This window comes from Periplaneta americana, chromosome 9 (genome assembly GCF_040183065.1).
Source record: "Periplaneta americana isolate PAMFEO1 chromosome 9, P.americana_PAMFEO1_priV1, whole genome shotgun sequence".
NCBI classification, from domain to species: domain Eukaryota; kingdom Metazoa; phylum Arthropoda; class Insecta; order Blattodea; family Blattidae; genus Periplaneta; species Periplaneta americana.
Window position 1 is genome coordinate 18917559 of NC_091125.1, and position 19549 is coordinate 18937107.

At 36.2% G+C, this 19549-nt stretch overlaps 1 long non-coding RNA gene across 1 annotated transcript in view; it reads left to right on the plus strand.

Annotated features, from left to right (window-relative positions):
• LOC138705814 (uncharacterized) overlaps positions 1-14779 on the plus strand; it is a 99122-nt gene extending 84343 nt beyond the window's left edge. Inside the window, exons 6-7 of the long non-coding RNA XR_011333819.1 lie at positions 6593-6739; positions 13800-14779. This is a non-coding gene — a long non-coding RNA (uncharacterized lncRNA). The remainder of the gene's footprint in view (positions 1-6592; positions 6740-13799) is intronic.
• The last annotated feature ends 4770 nt before the right edge of the window (positions 14780-19549 follow it).

The window sequence follows — 19549 nt, forward strand, 5'->3', positions numbered from 1 at the left end:
AGTCCAAGGCGACATTTATTATAACTAAAAACTTGAAACAATTATAAAGAAGAACACACTAACTAAACTAAAATGTTATAACAAAAACTAAAGAACTAGTAATATATTACAGAACGCGAAAGCGAAAGATCATCAAACCAAATGTTTTCAATACGTACAACACACAGGCAGGCAGGATGTGACCACCTGTCAACCATAAACTGACTGACAAACTCTTGCTACTGAAGCGTGTGGTGGGTGGGGAGCAATTTTCACCCCTAACTTCTCCAAGTTCTAGGGTCGGATTTACCAGTCACTAACAGTATGATATTTCCGTGCAGAAATTCTGCGTTACCACATGATAAAGGATGGATAGAACAGAGAAAAATTCTCTCCGGCACCAGGACTCGAATCTGCGTTTTCAGTTCTACGTGCTGACGCTTTATCTACTAAGCCACACCGGATTATAGTTCCGATGCCTGATCGAATCCATCTCAGATAAGTTCTACCTCTCAGTTTTCCATTGGTGGCCTACCCTCATGTACTGTGTCACAGAATATGTGACATTGACATAATGTCCAACGCACTGTGTACAGAGGTGCACTCATTACGAGTGACTAAGTGGCTGGAATCCGATGGGATGAACGCCATCTTGAATCACTAAGTGATTACTTACGCATAACATATTATTATGATGTACTGAAGTACATAATGGTATTTCCATGCAGGAATTCTGCGTTACCATGTGATTAAGTAATAAAGAATGCTAAAACCAAACGATTTGCATACTTAATTGATTAAATACTTTGTTTTCATCTACAGTAATTTTATTGAAATGTATTTGATGAGACGTTTTTGTTTACATTCTCCTCTCGCAAGTCTTGCGGAGTGGATGACTGCAGTTACACTCACCCACCCATACTGCGTAGCAATGACCTCAAGGAGCGTTGCAACATCTCACATTTCTTATTCTCAAAACTATTGGACGTATCAAAAACTTATTTGACAAAACTGGTTCGCATTGACTTCATCTATTACCACTGTGATTTAGTACAATAGGTTCCCTTCCACCCTGTATAATGGTATAATTCGTTCCATGTATGCGAAATATGTATTTTATTAGATGGAATTAGATTTAAATACTACAAATACAGCAGTGTTGCCACTTTTAGGGTAATTCTGTACTACATAGAGTAATTCTAAGGTAAGGTTACTCTTAGGGTAATTTTAGGGTAATAATGAAAAAACTAGAAGCTTTGATATGGAAAAAGAAATTGCTTATTAAAACATTATTTTACTATTAATATTGAACTATATCAGTCTTATTTCCAGTTCTGCTGTAACAGTTTTTGAGGGTTCAAATTTAACACAGTCCTGAACACCATTTTTGGTAAGCATAATTTCACTCATCGTGTCTGTTTTTAGCTGATTTCTGTGACGAGTTTTTATTAGCTTTAGCTGGCTAAAAACTCTCTCTACTGATGCATTTGACGATGGCAGACAGAAAATAGTCTTCAGATTCGGGAACACCTGATGGTCTGCAGCATTTTGCAGAGAAAAAAAAACATTTTCCAATAATCTAAAACACTTATATCAGGGTTTAAACCTAAAGATTTAGGATCAGTAAGGCTATGTTGCCTCAATTCATTGAAAGTATTTTGTAATTCGACATCACGCAAATACCGATAAGTGTGAAACTGAGATGAAATTATTCTCTTGTTTTAATATTCATGTATTTCTTTTAATATAGGGTAATTTAGGATAAATCTTTGATAATGTCGGATTACAAGCAAAACAATTTAAGTAAAAAATATTTATTAATTTTGAGAAACGGCGTTTGTATGTTCTTGGAAAAACTGAATCTTCAAAGTATTATTTTTAGTAAGTTGTTCTCTTTATGTGTATATGATTGTTCAATTCTAAGTTTATACACACAGACTGCATTGTGCACATTATATACGCCTTTTTCTCAGAAGTTATATTTTTTATTTAATGTGTTTTATTATTTCAATGTACCGAAGTACATATGATATTTCCATGCAGATATTCTGCGTCATCATACGATGAAAGAGTAATGGAACGGAGAAAAATTCTCTCCGGCACCGGGATTTGAACCCGGGTTTTCAGCTCTACGTGCTGATGCTTTATCCACTAAGCCACACCGGATACAACCCCGACGTCGGACAGAATTGTCTCTGATTGAGTTCCAACTCTTGGGTTCCCTCTAGTGGCCGCCCTCTGCACTACGTCATAGAGGTCTATGAAAATAGGACCGAAGTCCACACATGTGCTGAGGTGCACTTTTTATGAGTGACTAGTTGGCCGGGATCCGACGGAATAAGCGCCGTCTTAAATCACTTCGTGATTTACGCATATCATATATTATTTCAATGTACCGAAGTACATATGATATTTCCATGCAGATATTCTGCGTCATCATACGATGAAAGAATAATGGAACGGAGAAAAATTCTCTCCGGCGCCGGGATTTGAACCTGGGTTTTCAGCTCTACGTGCTGATGCTTTATCCACTAAGCCACACCGGATACACATAGAGCTGAAAACCCGGGTTCAAATCCCGGCGCTGGAGAGAATTTTTCTCCGTTCCATTACTCTTTCATCGTTTAATGTGTTTTGCTTCTAAACCGACGATATAAAGAAAACGAATCAGGAAGGTTGTTCTTTCACACATTGTTAATATGATTCTGTAACCCAGTTATGTCAGATTGCATTAATTTCTTACAATATCGGATTGGCACTGCTCCAATCCCACATAATATGAGATTTGCAATATCTGAATTGAATTGCCTCCTTCCAAGACAATTACTTGATTAAATTACGTTAACGCGTCAACCTATAGCCCTAGTACATAGCCTAACACAGCGATCATCAGAACACTGCACTCTCTGGCTAGCGTCTCTTACCCGCGGACAGACACTGCCCTAGCGTGCAATCGTCGCTGCTGGCGGGTATGCTGTCTCCCTATTCCTTGTGCACGACAGAGCAGAGTTCCTTACCCTCCATGCACTCTACCCATTTCAGCGAGTGCTGACGACCACTGGCCTAACAGAATTGGAAAGCCTATACTGTTTGTGCAGCAACATTTAATGGCATCCCTTTGATGATGCGGTTGTTTGTAAATTTAACTGCATTATTTCTCGATATAAGTACTGAATTTTATGATCTTCGAAAATATTCTCGTGTGTTCCACAGTTGTAGTTTGAGTGTTCTGGTTTGAAAAACACTCGTTTTTTTATAATTTCAATATTAGTCTATTATTATTATTATTATTATTATTATTATTATTATTACCTATATACTGTATTTTAATTGGCCAACGGGTGTTGACCAGCACATAAATATAAATAAATAAACAAATAAATAAATAAGTAAATAAGTAAATAAGTAAATAAATAAATAAAACAGACGAACGAACGAACCAAGGAACCAACGAACGAGCGAGTGAGCAAGCATTGAGAATATCCCTCACTACAGAGGTTCTTCTCCTGCCAGAACAGTATGACATTACAGCCACACAAGCTTCACTCTTTTTTTTTCCATTTATTAACTGCCTCCATCAATCTCTATCTTTAGCATGATCCTCTGTGATCTCAATATTCCTCATAGGTTGCTGCATATTCTGTTTCCAGTAAGTCTGTGGTCGTTGTCTTCTTCTTCCCTCCCACTTCCATTCATACACCATCTTAGGAGTACATGTCTCATCCATTCTGCATAAATGTCCATACCTACCACTTAAATCGTCCTCTTTCAATTTCCACCATTATATCCTCTTCATTTTCATATTTCTCCTTATCTCAGTATTCTTGATGTATTTTTAGCAGTGGTTTCCTGCTGATTTTCTCCAGAAGTCCATTTCAACCGTAATTGACTCATCAAAATATTTCTTCAGCATCGTCCAGCTCTCTGTCCTATACAGGGTGAGGCTTATTACAGTATTATTATTATTATTATTATTATTATTATTATTAGAGATGGGTCGGCACCACAATTTCTCGAAACTCGATATATATATATATATATATATATATATATATATATATATATATATATATATATATTAGAGCTTCCATATACGAAACTCGATAGAACTTTAAAAGTTGGGGGGATTAAAGAACTACAAACAGCATTAGAATTGAATTAAATCCTATTTTTTTAGGTTACTTGTATTGTGAGGTTTTCTCGTCAAAATATTGTTGAATCTACTATCAGCTCGGTTCATATCGTTCGAATCCACTTGAAAAAACTAGAACGTACTGAATAGCTCTGTCACTTAAAAGCGAAAACTGCAGAAGGATTCTTTAAGCCACAAGTACTTGTTTAAGAATTACTTTATTATTGTTTTCTTTAAATTTTCATTAGTCCCGCATTCAAAGCAACGAAAGGACTTTGCTCGGCGTAATAATAATAATAATAATAATAATAATAATAATAATAATAATAATAATGATAATAATAATAATAATAATTAGGGGGCGGATGTCGATGACCTCAAAATTTACATAAAATGATCATTAAAATGCCCTTCAACTAATGGAAAAATGACATGAAATTAAAAGAAAATGACATTTAAATATTATTCACCGTACTCACACCACAACTTCTTAAAAATTAGTCACTTTGTTTCAATGACTGCCCTGAAAATCTCGGAGAGAGGAGGCAACTTCCTGCAATTTGGCTAAGATAAAGGAAAAGAACATGCAACAAAATGAAAGTTTCAAGGGAAAACTATAGATTTTAATGAAGGTTTACACTGTGTTTCAATCAGGGGTGGTCCATGCCAGTGACTTCATTCTGTCTCCTCCTCCTTCTGCACTTCACTTTTGTTACCAGATCTTCCAGATGAGGGAGTATGAATGACGAAACAAATTGTGGCGCAGCGTGCATTCTTGCAATCTTTGTTTTAAAAATACTGTCTACTACAGTAGACATCCCTTCCGAACCATGTTGAAGACACAGCGTCTTATTCAGGACATGGTGGAAGTGTCCCCCGTTCCAAACATAAATTCTAAAGACACCCTCGTACCGACAAAAGAACAGTAGCGATCAAAGTCCTCACTTAAACTAAGCTGCTATCAAGCATTTGATATTACTTCCGTGGTGTGAGGTGAAGCCTTCAGTGGAATGAGGGATGGACTTTAGAGTCTGTTCCAAACTATAAAACTCAAACTCCATTGTTATTTACTTATTCAGTAGGTAATTGCTACTGATCTATTTGATTAGAAAATGATATAACAGACCTATCGGTAAAGAAGAAAGTAAAATGCATTCCAAATTATCTCAAAGTTCTTCAAAGTATTAAAATTGACCAAAAATGCCGAAAAAATATAAAAATGACCTGTTAGTTAAAAAGGTAAAAAAATGTAAAAAAAATGTAATATAAGAAATTACTTTTTTATGTTGATATTAACATAGTAAGGATTTCTATATTAATAGGTATCGTCCTAATGTGAAAATAAGAAGATGACTTTTCATAACATCGCCCGCCAATAATAATAATAATAATAATAATAATAATAATAATAATAATAATAATAATAATAATAATAATAATAATAATAATAATAATAATAATAATTCTAAACTTACATTAGACATTCACAAATAGAGCCACTCCCTGACGAGGATTGAACCCGTGTCTGCTAGACTTTAGTGAACATACTGTCAATTTAATCATGGCAAAAGAATTCTAATGTGATAGAAGTTCACACTTGACTAAAGACTCGCGTTAAGCAAATGACTGACATCGACTTCCCAAGTCGTTGGAAAGATGAGTTCGTCATACAGCAATAAAACCAAAGACGTTGTAGTTATATATCATAAACTAAGATTCGGCACCTGCGACTGTTGTATGTGAACAGATAAGCTATTCTTCTTGCGAGATAGACAGTCATGCTCCACTCCCTGCAGAGATTTTCCACGGAACGTGCCATCCAGAACGACTTAGGAATTCTAACGGATCAAGAGACGATGCTGAGTGACCTCGTTAAATAACAGACTTACAAGCTGCCGGAAAGAAAAAAAAAAGTGGATACATTTTATCTTTCCACGTTCGAATGTAGAAAGTTGCACTGTCTGTACTGCATTTTAGGCACTGCCTCTGAGAGCGTGGAAACAAAATATAGGTTATGCACATAATTATAATCAATCAGACGGAGTGTAATCTAACTCACATCCCAGTACACGAGTCTCTTTCCTAGTCCATCTATGCCGATTGTCACTAGCTGTATTACATTAAATTAAAAATTTTAGGCGGCTTTTACAAGTCTTTCAGAACTTTCGAAACAATTCCAGGAATTTTCAAGTAATTCACTGATTCGATTATTATCGAAGTTACTTGCAGTATTGTAGGTTTACAGAGATATCTGCTTGCGACAGAGAACATTTTCAGACAAAGTGAACTCTAAATCTTCCATAGAATCCTCTCATTTAGGTGAGACTAGTCTAATGTAATTGCGTCAATCTAAATCATGGGACACATCACTTTACTTTTGTTCTAAAGTGAGACAAATTACGCCGTTTATAGTCTTTAAAACTTCACCATCGTCGATTAAAATTTTAACATTTATTATTCCACATTTCTGAAATTTTCTAGGAACAACAGGAGCCCATGCAGTGGGAAGGCATCGACGCCGACAGTGACATGCAGCCCATGGAGTGGGACCCTTTAACTAACCCTGTCGAACATCAGGATAACAGACAATGGAATTAATGATGGTGGACTAAACGTTTCGCCAACAAAGTAAGGCCTTGCGACTTTCATCTTCTTTATTACGTCAAACAATTGAATTAGCATGAACTATTGCTCAAGAAATATTCCTGGTCCGCATTGCAGTAGCAGGAACCTGAGGGTTTAAGATTATTTACCTCTAGAAATGTAAGGCTTTTGCTTTGAGAAATATACACGTTAAATTATTGCATGTTCATAACGTATTGAACGGGCAATTCTTCTTAATTCTTGAAATTAGTTTGTAGAGATTTTTTGATAGCTTCTATGTTCAAATGTGTGAAAACATGTCCATTTCAACGACGATAAAAGAGTATGTTCTTCCTTATAGCGTTTTGTGTCTTTTGGGGTTTAGGCAATACCAAGACTCAAGGGGTTTTAGTAGCACAATAAAAATTATCTCATGCATACCTGTGTGTCCCCCACTCCACAAGAATATGAAAATTAAAATTAAAACTTTTTTTTCAGAATTATATCAATCCTATAGTTATTAATTTAATAAATTGTATTCAGTTCACGATTTTTCCTTTGTATGTTTCACAACTTTTCTTATCACTGCATAAATGAATAATATTGAAGTGTTAGTTTGCTTAATCTTGATAGACATTTGACTTCATCTTGTTTCTGCTTCGCATCTAGGTAATGAGCAAACTAAAAATTAATTAATAGTATTTGTGAACTTAAAAATGGTGTCGTTCTAATAACAAATAAATTATGTTTTATTTAACGACGCTCGCACTTGCAGAGGTTATATCAGCATCGCCGGTGTGCCGGAATTATGCCCCGCAGGAGTTCTTTTACATGCCAGTAAATTTACTGACATGAGCCTGTCGCATTTAAGCACATTAAATGCCATCGACCTGGGCCAGGATCAAACCCGCAACCTCGGGCACAGAAGGCCAGCGCTATACCTATACCGCTTGCGCCACGCAGGTCGACCGTTCTAGTAATCTTACCTATTAGTGTAGACAGAACTTCACGTTTATTTCTTAGTATGTATGTATTTAATGTCTACCCACTTCACTTTACGTGATTCGGGTTTCACATATTGCGGATAGATGGCAGAACTGTGTCCCATTTTCTAGTTGCACACCACTTCGGCGGGTCACGCTGTACATGATGTGTATCTGTTGAGAGTTATGTCTTGTACTAGGGTGAGTGTATATGTAAGTATAGTATATGGAATGAGTGATGATGAAGATGAGAAAGAGAGAAGGAGAATCCCAGTGCCAGCACGTAGCCTACTCCTGTCGAATAGCACTAAGAGGGCCGTCAAGCTTAACGCCCCTAATCTACAGACGAATCCCTAACAACAGTGACATATGCCTTCTCTTCATATGCACTGCAGAGAGATTTGAGATTTAAGATTTATTTCTTGTAATAATGTTAATTTTACATTCAATGACATAACTTTAATCTTAAATCCTGGAACACTAACTTTCTTGGTATTATGTTCGATAAGTATCTTAGTTATTCTTTTGCATGGATGAAATTTATAACGCTTTAAACTCAATAAGGGGGGCAAAGGCTAATTGGGATTTCCTGGTCTCTGATCGGGTCAAAAACCCTGATGGAACTGATATTTAACCCTTGTGGAGAATTTCGGTGAAGTCCGGAGGGCCTAATTAGTCAAATCCACTCTCCTCACCTTCACGCTGGGGCCCCCTGGGATCTTTTAAGATGCGAAAGAGAGAGTGGTGTGCGGATAGCAATGGGAGGCTACCGCATTTATACATATCCCAAGAAGATAGTTTATGATATGATAAAAATGCCATGATGAGTCTTTCCCTGGTAAAAAATTCCGGACGTAAACTATCCCCCCAATCGGATGTCCGGGTGGGGGATACTGGGGAAGGACATGTCATGACGAAATCCAACGGAGAGAAGAAAAGAAGATGGACAAGAAGATGGACAAGATGGACAAGAAGATTGACAAGAAGATCGACTTCAACCTGGCATGTGAAGACTCCGCCTGTACCAGGTAAGTTGGAAAACTTGAAGGAAACAATGAGAGGAATCAGAATGGATGTGATGGGAATATCAGAAGTGGGGTGGGAAAATAGTGGTGAGTTGATGAGTGATCAATAGGGCTCGGAGTTATGAAACATCATATTTTTCCTTAGACATCACAAACAATGCAGGATACAATATAAACTCGTTTCACGTCAACATAAACCAATATACTCTTCTTTTACTTGCGTTTATTTGTATTTTTTGGTCTTTAAATGTTTACTGGCCATATTTACGAAATGTTATACTTTTTGTTGCATTAGTGCCATTTTCTTCTATTTAACGGACTTTTTTTACGATCTAATCATAGTCTACATTCCAGAATCGAATCAATTTCATTCTTTAATAGAAGTCTAAACTTGATTTCAGTTCCCTGAATTTATCTTTCTTTGAGGTTATACCTATATTAGAAGTAACCGTTACTATGTGCTTCATCTTTTGATTCGTTTTCAGACTCTACTCTTATGATTAAGTTTTATTGTTAATAGCTTGGTGACGTACATGTTGTCATGCTACTGTCCGTCCGATTGGTTATGTCACACGGTCGTCAAAACTAGGAAAATCATATGACAGGCCTACTTGTTTAACGGGGCCCTTTTCTTTAAATTATTTTAAACAGTTGTATAATATTACGTAAACTTCCAATTCCGTACAGCAAATATTTTGTGGAGAAGAGCCCAACACCTCAGCAACTAGCCCTTAAGAGGGGACAGGAGGAACGAGTGTTACAAACCGGGATGCGATTTAACCATTTGGCTGGACAGTAACAAATATAAATTATACTCGGAAGGAAATTAAACACAGAATAAATATGGGAAATGGCTGTTATTATTCGGTTGAGAAGGTCTTGTCATCCAGTATGCTGTCGAAAAATCTGAAAGTTAGAATTTATAAAACAGTTTTATAACCGGTTGTTGTTTATGGTTGTGAAACTTGGACTCTCACTTCGAGAGAGGAACATAGGTTATGGGTGTTTGACAATAAGGTGCTTAGGAAAGTATTTGGGGCTAAGAAGGATGAAGTTACAGGAGAATGGAGAAAGTTACACAACACAGAACTGCACGCATTGTATTCTTCACGTGACATAATTAGGAACATTAAATCCAGACGTTTGAGATGGGCAGGGCATGTAGCACGTATGGGTGAATCCAGAAATGCATATAGAGTGTTAGTTGGGAGGCCGGAGGGAAAAAGACCTTTAGGGAGACCGAGATGTAGATGGGAGGATAATATTAAAATGGATTTGAGGGAGGTGGGATATGATGATAGAGAATGGATTAATCTTGCTCAGGATAGGGACCAATGGCGGGCTTATGTGGGGACGGCAATGAACCTCCGGGTTCCTTAAAAGCCAGTAAGTAGTAAGTAAGTAGTATATTTGTTTTATATACAAACTGAATACGTTGGTAGAAGGGGAACTACACCTTAAGGGTGTGTATTTAGAGAAAAATAAATAACTTTTCTTCTATCTAACAGATTTTCATGAAAAGTTGTACAGTAGTTATAGGCTGTACAATTGGTTTTGTATACAGACTCCGATTATGCTTGTATAAAGGAAACTACCCTTTATAGGGGCTAAATTTATTGAAAAATTAACAACTACTCGTATTATTAATTTTTCTCCTATTTAAGAGATTTTCATGAAACTTTGTACAGTAGTTACAGGTAGTATATTTGTTTTGTACAGCAACTCTTGTTACGTTTGACGGAAACTACCCCTTATAAGGGGCGCATTTAGAGGAAATTAATAACGTTTCTTCTATCTAACATATTTTCGTTAAAATTTACACAGCAGATATAGGCAGTATATTTGTTTTATATGCAAACTCTAACTATACTTGTGTAAAAGAAACTGTCACATTGTAGGGGTGAATTTAGATAAAATTAGTACCTTTTCTCATACGAAACAGATTTTCATCAAAATTGTACTATAATTAAGGGTAACATACTTGTTTTGTATACAAGCTCTAATTATATTTGTGTAAAGCAAACTACCCCATTATAGGGGTGAAATTAGATAAATTTAATAAGTTTCCTTCTATCTATCAGATTATGATCAAACTTTGTACAGTAATTAGAGGTAAAATATTTATTTTGTAACAAGAGGCAAAAGTTAGTGGAATAGACTTTATGGCAGCTGACATGTACGCTCTTTTTATTTTGTGGCATGTTTCGGTGTAGTAATTGTAATTTTCTTGACAAAATTAGCAGTATCTCTCTTTCTCTGATCTGTCAAGCTTATCTGTGTAAGAAAGAGAAGTTACTCCGTTTTTGGGACTGCAGTGTATGTGGTAATTTAACGACGCTGTATCAACCACGAAGTAATTTAGCGTCGATGGGATTGGTGGTAGCGAGATATTATTTCACGAGATGAGACCAAGGATTCGCCATAGATTACCTAACATTCGCCTTACGGTTGAAAACCTCGGAAAAAATTCAACCAGGTAATCAGTCCAAGCGGAAATCGAATCGAGGCCCAAGTGCAACTCCAGATCGACAGGCGAGCACCTCAGTCGACTGACGCCTGGTCACTTTTTCCAACAGATGATCGAATGATAACCCTGACATTCTGAAATAGTGAAAAAAATTATCTCCATAGGCACGAAGCTCGTGAAAAATACAGTGAAATTGGCCATACTGCGCACAATGAATGAGAATCCGATGTATCCTATATTTTCTATGTTTAACAGGTATTTTTCTAGGACGGATAAGAAATAATAAAAGTAGTTCTTCCTCGGCGTGCATTATTATAATGCGAGTGAAAATGACACACCTTTTGCAGTTCGACTGCCGCCGGAACCGACGACACACAACGCCCGTATCGACTGTAGAGTTGCTCATGTCAACTGTGTCTGCCGTCGAAGAACAGCTCATGTCGGCGGCAAACCCACTGCTTTTTGCAATCGACCTTGGCGGCTAAAAGTCGCTCGTGTGTAAGGGCCCTAAGGAACAATCAAGGGATAAACACTTAGCTCAGTTGCCAATTCTTGAAGTTATTGTCATATTTCATTTCTGCCACGTGCCTAAGACTTGAGGAGAAGATGGGAATTTACCAATTTCAGGAAGAAAGGCCGTCATGTTTTGGAGCAAGATATCCCTCATCATTATTAAAATCTAAAAAGCGTCACATTCCAGTAAAATGCCCCGAAATTTTCGCATATTATGCATCGTGTGAATATTGAATGAAAGAGTTATAAGAGTTATAGTGACAAAATTTTCTCCGAAGAACTTTTAATTGCACAACTGAACAACACTGCACAACACAGCATGTCTTAGTAGTCTACTTTAGTGTAACGTTTATTGTTATAATTGTTAGTGTAACGTTTATTGTTATAATTGCAACTAGCAAACAATAAAATTACAAGAAATGGATAAGAAATAAAGAAAACTGAGCGACTTGACTCAAACGGTAGTGTTTGAAACTAGTATTCGGAAGGCCCCGGGTTCAAATCCCGTGCTCAGTCAATCGTTTTTCATGCTTTTCCCTCCGTCACGAAGGCACATGCCAGATTGGAAATTTACATAGGCCTGCCATGATTCATGATCTCCTCAATCACTAATATTATCAACATTAAAACAAAATGTAAATCAGTTACATGAACATAAGCCATCTATAACACACGACAATAAAAACAGACACAGAACAAAAATCCACGAGCTACTGATATAGCCAAACATCCTACACACGCGATATGACGAAATTAACACAGGAGTAAAACAGGATTGCGGCCTTTCCCACCTTCTGTTTATAATGCACAAGAATGAAATTATTCAGGAATGGAGACAAATGCGACATGATCAGTTGCAGATACACAGGAATTTAAAAATAGGTTCATTGATATTTGCAGTATTTGCAGATGACCTGGTTTCAATAGCACCTACAGAAAATGATTTACAGTATTCAGTGCATAATTTAAATATAATTGCAAAACAATATAACATGGAAATAAATACAGAAGAAAAGCAACAAAATTATGGCCTTCTGGGAAAAAGATTCTCTTCCACGTAAAATACGTTTAGAAGGCAAAATGTTAGAAAGACTTAAGGATTTTACATATCTTGGCTACAAATTAATATTTGATATTGGTTTGAATATGACCAAATTTGTAAAATACTCCAAAAGTATGGGAATAATCAACAGGGTAATGAAACCTTCCATGGCACAGAAAATCACTAGAATACGCCTTTAATAAACCTTGTGCTCTGATATAGCAGTGAGGCATGGGTATTAAGGCGGGTGGCTGAAAGCAGAATAACAGTAACTAAATTAGGCTTATGCAAAGAACAGCCTGATGTACAAAATGGAACCATAAACGCAACGACAAAGTATGGAATAACTCGGTCTGGAATCAGTATTCCATTTCATACAGAAATAACAGAGCTGGATGAGCCATTTGCGATGAATGAGAGCCACAGAATGCGAAAAGCTATACTTCACTATCAGTCCCATGGGAAGAGATCTCTGAGACGTCCCAAAGAGTTGAAGAGGAAATTCCTGTTTATTATGAGATCGTAATAGGCCACATGGCCTAATAGGCTAAATTTTTGGATGAATATGATGATGATGATGAAGTCAGGTAGGTAGTGGTGTTTGGGAATGTTTCTTGTTGTACAGTAACTAAATGGAACAAAAGCATAGTGTGATTGTTTCGGTTTTTCCACACCCACATTGCATATGCAAGGAATTTCCCGTCATCGGGTACAGTTAAGAGAAAAAATATTATGTGATTACTGATTACAAATAATTTAGAATATTGTTGTTTTTACAAAATATTCTAATTTGAGGCTTCATGCCACAAAAATCTAAAAATACGTTACATTGCATGCTCATTAGTGTATTATATACAAGATCGCCTGAAATATGCAAAAATATGTACAATTAATTTGGAATATTCGTCATTACAATCGTTCAAAATGTGTATAAATTGATTTTGTATTACTTCCAAACGAACAGCAAAAATATACAGTTGCATATGAATCCTCGTCCTATTAATAAGCCATTCACTGAAAGCCAGTGAATACATTGACACATGCTTAACGATCACATTTATTTTGCTTCTTGCAGAGATGAAGGAAGCCACGGATGACTATCGAAATATCTCCATCCTGAAGGCCATACCATCCATGCCAAATCTCATGGCAGCTCGCATGCCAGCACTATCATTGGAACACCTACCAGCAGAAGAAGAAAAAGAAGAAGTAGAAGCTGAGGAAGGAAAAACGAAGATTGGCTGCTGGTCCTTTTTAAGAAATGTATTTCGGAGACTTCGTCTTTTTAGGCGTAAGTAAATATGAATTTTATGTCTCAGAGCCATTTTCAGATTGATCGCCCTCGGTGTCTTCCTTTGTTTCCCTTATCACTTGTTCACAGTGAAGCAATTCTGTTACAGTAATAGTACTTACATTATGTGCACTCCTTAAAGTTACCAACAATTAAAACTTTCATTTTGTTTGAATATATGAGTCATTCCACGTCAAATCGCACAGCCATAAAACACTACCTTCTCGGAAATGGTCGAATTTTTTTTCATGAATTCCAGACATCAAATAAAGAGACCCGTATTGTTTTATTTTCACAATTATTAATTATTTGTGTAGTTATGACTATCTGAAATTACGCAAATTATGCGCGCACTGTTACATAAACTCACTTGGAACTCTGTGTCTACAAAAAATTGAGATTTGCGGTTTGGCGCATTTTAAAGACTAAATACAACACTTTTTATTACTTTAGGCCTATCACTAATAAATTTAAAATTTGGCGTATTTTTTTAATCATTTCTTTTTCAAAGCATAATTACTATATTAAATAGCCAAGTTAAAAATCTGAAAAAATTATAGACTTTTCCCCTGATGTATTATCTGTAAACTACTGCATTTAGAAATGTGGGATCTCCACACATACATTTGTAACAATTTATTTTCGCGAGCATGCACGCGCTCGCGATTCCCAGCTAATGTACTACTTGCAGCCATAGATAGACTAGAAGGCTGTTGGCGGAAATTTTTACGAAATCCCCCGTTGGATGTAATATCTGATCTCGCAACACTACAAAAGAAATGCATTCATTCATCAAATGATCAATACCTTAAAGGAGCAGTCCGCGATAAAATTAAGTTGGCTTTAATCAAACACGTTTTTCAATCTAAGTAGAATGTAATTTGCCGTATGTCAATGCGAGGCATGGTTCTTGACTTACTGACTCCGCACAAAAACTTATGACGTCACAGCCACTGATCTGGTGTGATTGCGTAATAGACCGAGAACATCGGAGAGTGCAGCGCAGTGCTTTGTATTAAAATAAATAATCTTCTCTCGCCGTAGTAAACGTGAACAGAATTTCGGACTTAATTATGATTGTGTGAAGTCATGTTTTGCTTTTCATTTAATCATAAAACCAGCACATACCAATGTTGTAGTTTTATGTAGACGTATTTTCTTTTATATGAACGATATTGAACTACAGTAGACTAAACAGAAGAAATTGTATCGTAATACAGTTTAAAATGCCGTGGTGTTGTAATTTTTCGTGTTCAGAGGGAACAACAAAAACAGAACATGAAGAAGGGGTATCATTTCATGTATTTCCGAACAGAGAAAAGTTACTGCAAAGATTTAAAATATGGGTGAAGAAAATCAACAGAAAAGGTTTTACACTATCGAAAACTACTGTTGTGTGTTCCAGTGATTTCCGTGAAACTGATTTTGAAGAATCGTCTTTACTAAAAAGACGTTTAATGAAAGACAATAGAACCCCTGTGAAAATTGAGAAAACTTCTGTCCCTTTCCTATTTTTGAAAGGAGAATCTCCCCAAGACAATTCTGATCTACGCGCTCCTCTGCTTATAAATGAAAGAAGGTCGTTGAAGAAGCAATAGCAAGTTGCAGTGATGCACCTATAGCTGAAAATATTGACGTGTGTAGTTCTTGATGAGGCTGAAAATTCACAGGAACCTAATATAAACAAAGCTGTGCAGTGTGAGATAGGGTGCGAGACGCTAAGAAATGTGTGTAGTGAATCAGATGTGGGGGAGCAGAAACTGACTTAGAGACATATTTTCAAATAGAAGAAGAAACTTCAAATTCTAATTCATCAGGTTCCGAGGACGCTGCACATGAAACAGAAAGTAAATAGGAAGTCAAAAAGTTTTTTTTTCCTGGTCAGCGTTACAAATTTTGTTTTTCTTCTGTAATATTTGTCATTCCTCTTTTACAAATATTTGGTAGAAACAATAGGATCATTGCTGAAAGTTAATTCAGTGTGCCAGAATGCCCGTAATTGGGAGTGGAAGTCCTAACAGACGTGAAGCATAGCAGTGAGTTCTGTGTTATACTTGTGCGATATAAGATACAAATTGTTTGAAAAATTTTCAAAAACTTTACAACTATGTTTCATCGGCAAGACAACATTTTATAAAATAATTTCAAAATTCGTAGAACCAACAGTCAGCTGTACTTGTTTTCAGATTCATGAACAACTTATCAATTCCCTAAAAGATAAAAACGTGCGAATCGCAGTGATGGCCAATTTGACTCACCAATTACAGTGCAAAATATGTGACTTACAGTGTAATGGACCTCGATTCAGATAAGATTATAGACTTCGTAGTTCTGCAAAAAGGTCTAATTGTAGGCGAAGCAGCATGCGAAAAAGTTCTAGATCGCCTAAAAGAAAAAATTAACATTACCCTCTTTCTATCGGACCGCCATAGAGGAATTAGGAAATTGATAAGGACCAAATATGAATGGATGGGCTATCAATTTGACATTTGGCACATAGCAAAAAGCTTAAAGCCGCCGCACAAATGTGGAAAGAGAGCATCATAAATCACCTATGTGGTCTTGTGCTACATGTGAAGGTGATTCTGACGACTTAGAAGACAGATTCATTTCTGTATTAAATCATGTTTGTAATATACACTAATGGGGAGAGACAGAGACATAATACAAAATGTGCACACATTCACCCATGCAATAGTGAGAGGGAATAGATCGAACCTGGATCCAGCGATTACAATGCTCTGAAAAAAGTTGTATGTAACCCTGCCCTTTTAAAAGACCTAAATCAGACTAATCAATTTTGTCACACCAGCAAATTTGATCATACCATAACGAGAGATTGCTTTACACTCCTAAGAGAAAACACTTTCCATATGGTGGAATGGTAACAAGAACTATGATTGCGATAATGGACCATAATTACAACGTGAAAAGAGATGTAACTGGCTCCAGACTCCAGTACTCTAGAGCCACTAAACGATGGGTGGAAGACAAAACATACAGCTGGAAGAAAAATGCGTGGAGAGAAGATACTATACAGAAAAATATCTTGGAAGTAGTTCTGGTTATCAACTGCCGCAATTCGATGATCCACATGTTTTAGAGGTTCCCCCAAACATAGCTTCGTGCCTAAACCGTGTGACTCAACAACTATGACGCAATAGAATAATATAAACCATGTACTAATTTATTGCTGACGTGAGATAAACACGTATTTACAGTCCATTTATAACGAATATTTCACGTCTCACATACATTCACTCACTCAGTGAAGGCGTTGAATTAGGTTATAATGGATCGACATATTAAACCTTTTCAGTTTGAACCCTTGCCAGACCCAAGTTGTTCTAATCACTATGAGTACGAAATTCAAAATGGGTAAGTTATTATTATTATTATTATTATTATTATTATTATTATTATTATTGTTATTATTGTTACAGTATATGCATGTGATAGGTCCTAAGTGTGTAATAACTGACTGTAACGTATGAATATATATTTACTCGTTCTGCGCTGTATATCAAACTGAACTACAACGCAGTCTTATGAAGCGATCAGTGGTTATGACGTCAGAGCCTGCTGTAAGACCTTTAATATTTCGCAAACTAAAAGGCGTAGAGCGATGCGACAAACGCCGTTAATCCAAGGATTACTTTGGTAAACATCCTATAATATAATCGAAATATGGAATTTTATCGCGGACTGCTCCTTTAAGGAACAGTAAATATCTAAAGTTATCTTATTATTGTCAGAACAGATAAGAGGGGGTGCCCTTCACAATGCTGTATGTTTATACTGTAATATAGCGAAGTGTTTAAAGATAGCAAGGCTGGGTAAGGCAGTAAACTTTATGGCAGTAAGCAGATGGCAGGAGACAAAATATAGAAGAGAAAAATAATCAGTCAGGGTTTGAATTTCACGGAGTAACGTGACTTCTATACATCAGTGACGGTAAAGAATGCGTAATATATAACAAGTGTTTAAATCCATTTGACCTTTCTAATCACGCTTTTAAAAAGAAAACACTAAGACGCATAAGTCGCGATTTATTGATAAAGCTCAATTTAAAGGAGTCTTTGAATGTGCGAATATGTGATTCGTTCCGTAAAAAATCTATCAACTTCCAGATAGGTCAGATGAAATTATATATGAAGCCGGTAGTTCTTGTGATATTATTAAACATGAATCAAATAAAAGTGCGGGTAGAGAGAGTGATTATCCCAGTTCTTATTCTAGCAGATCTATGGATACAGCGCTAGAAATCACCAATATTGAGGAATTAAACAAGAGTTTGATGTCAATAGAATCCCCTATCAAGAAAAGAAAACTACAACGAAAACGATACCCCCATGAAAAGTAAAAAAAAATAAAAGGCTTCCAAGCAAGTAAAGTTTTTCATGTAGAAGAAGCATCGTCATCCCTTCAAAAGTCGCCATATTTTATTTTTGACGGAATGCAAAGAAAATGTACAACCTGAAAATTACATAGTTAGGCCTATTGCAGACTTTTCTGAAAATTATTCATTTGTAATACAAGATTGAGTACAAGGTGTGCATTGGAAAAAATGCCAAGACACAATACATCCTTTCGTAGTATATTTAAAAGAAGATACAGAAATTCGTCACAAAAATATTGTCATCTCAGAAAGCATGAAACAAGACACCGATTCCTTTAATTGTTTTCAATCCGAAGCAATCAACTTCTTAAAGCAAGAATTCAACGATATGAAAAAAATCATTTACTTTTCCGAAGGATCAAGTTAACAATACAAAAACAAAAAGAATTTTTAAAATATAATTGCTTACATGAAGACGATCATGGAATTAGTGCTGAATGACACTTGTCATTCAGCACTAATTCCATGTCCATGTGGTGGCATTGGAGGAACTGTTAAAAGACTTGCAACGAGAGCAGTCTATACAAGATCCTATAAAACAACATCAACAAAAAAAAAATGTTTGATTGGTCACAAAAAACATTTCTAACGTGTCATTTATATTTTGTCCATTGAATAAGCACAGAAACCACACTGAAAATTTGCAGGCCAGGTACCACAATCTTAAACCAATAACTGGTACATTAAAATTACATTCTTTCATTCCGTTGTCAAAAACTGAAGATTTAGGCCTAGTAAAACAATTTTCTTTCAAGAAAGAAGGTAGGAGAATGAAAATTTAAAGTGTAGTGTGAATGAAAACAAACGTTTAAAAAGCATAATGTACAAATATTTGAGGATATCATAATAAGTAAATTAGCAGTGTTTTCTCGAGTGACTTGATCCGTACTGTGTGTAATCTTGCAACGTTCAGTCGATCATCCAGCGCCGATAAACATCCCAGCGCGCTTCAACGCTTCCCGTCCACTGCTGCTGCACCGACCGCTACACATTGCGTCGTAAGTAATTAAATTTCCATTAAACTATTGGAGATCCCATTGTGATTTTTTCTGGAATTATTAAGAATACTTCAGTGCACCTAGTAGGCATTTTTTTTTTTAGATTTTTAATACGGCTATTTCACATTGATATCTAA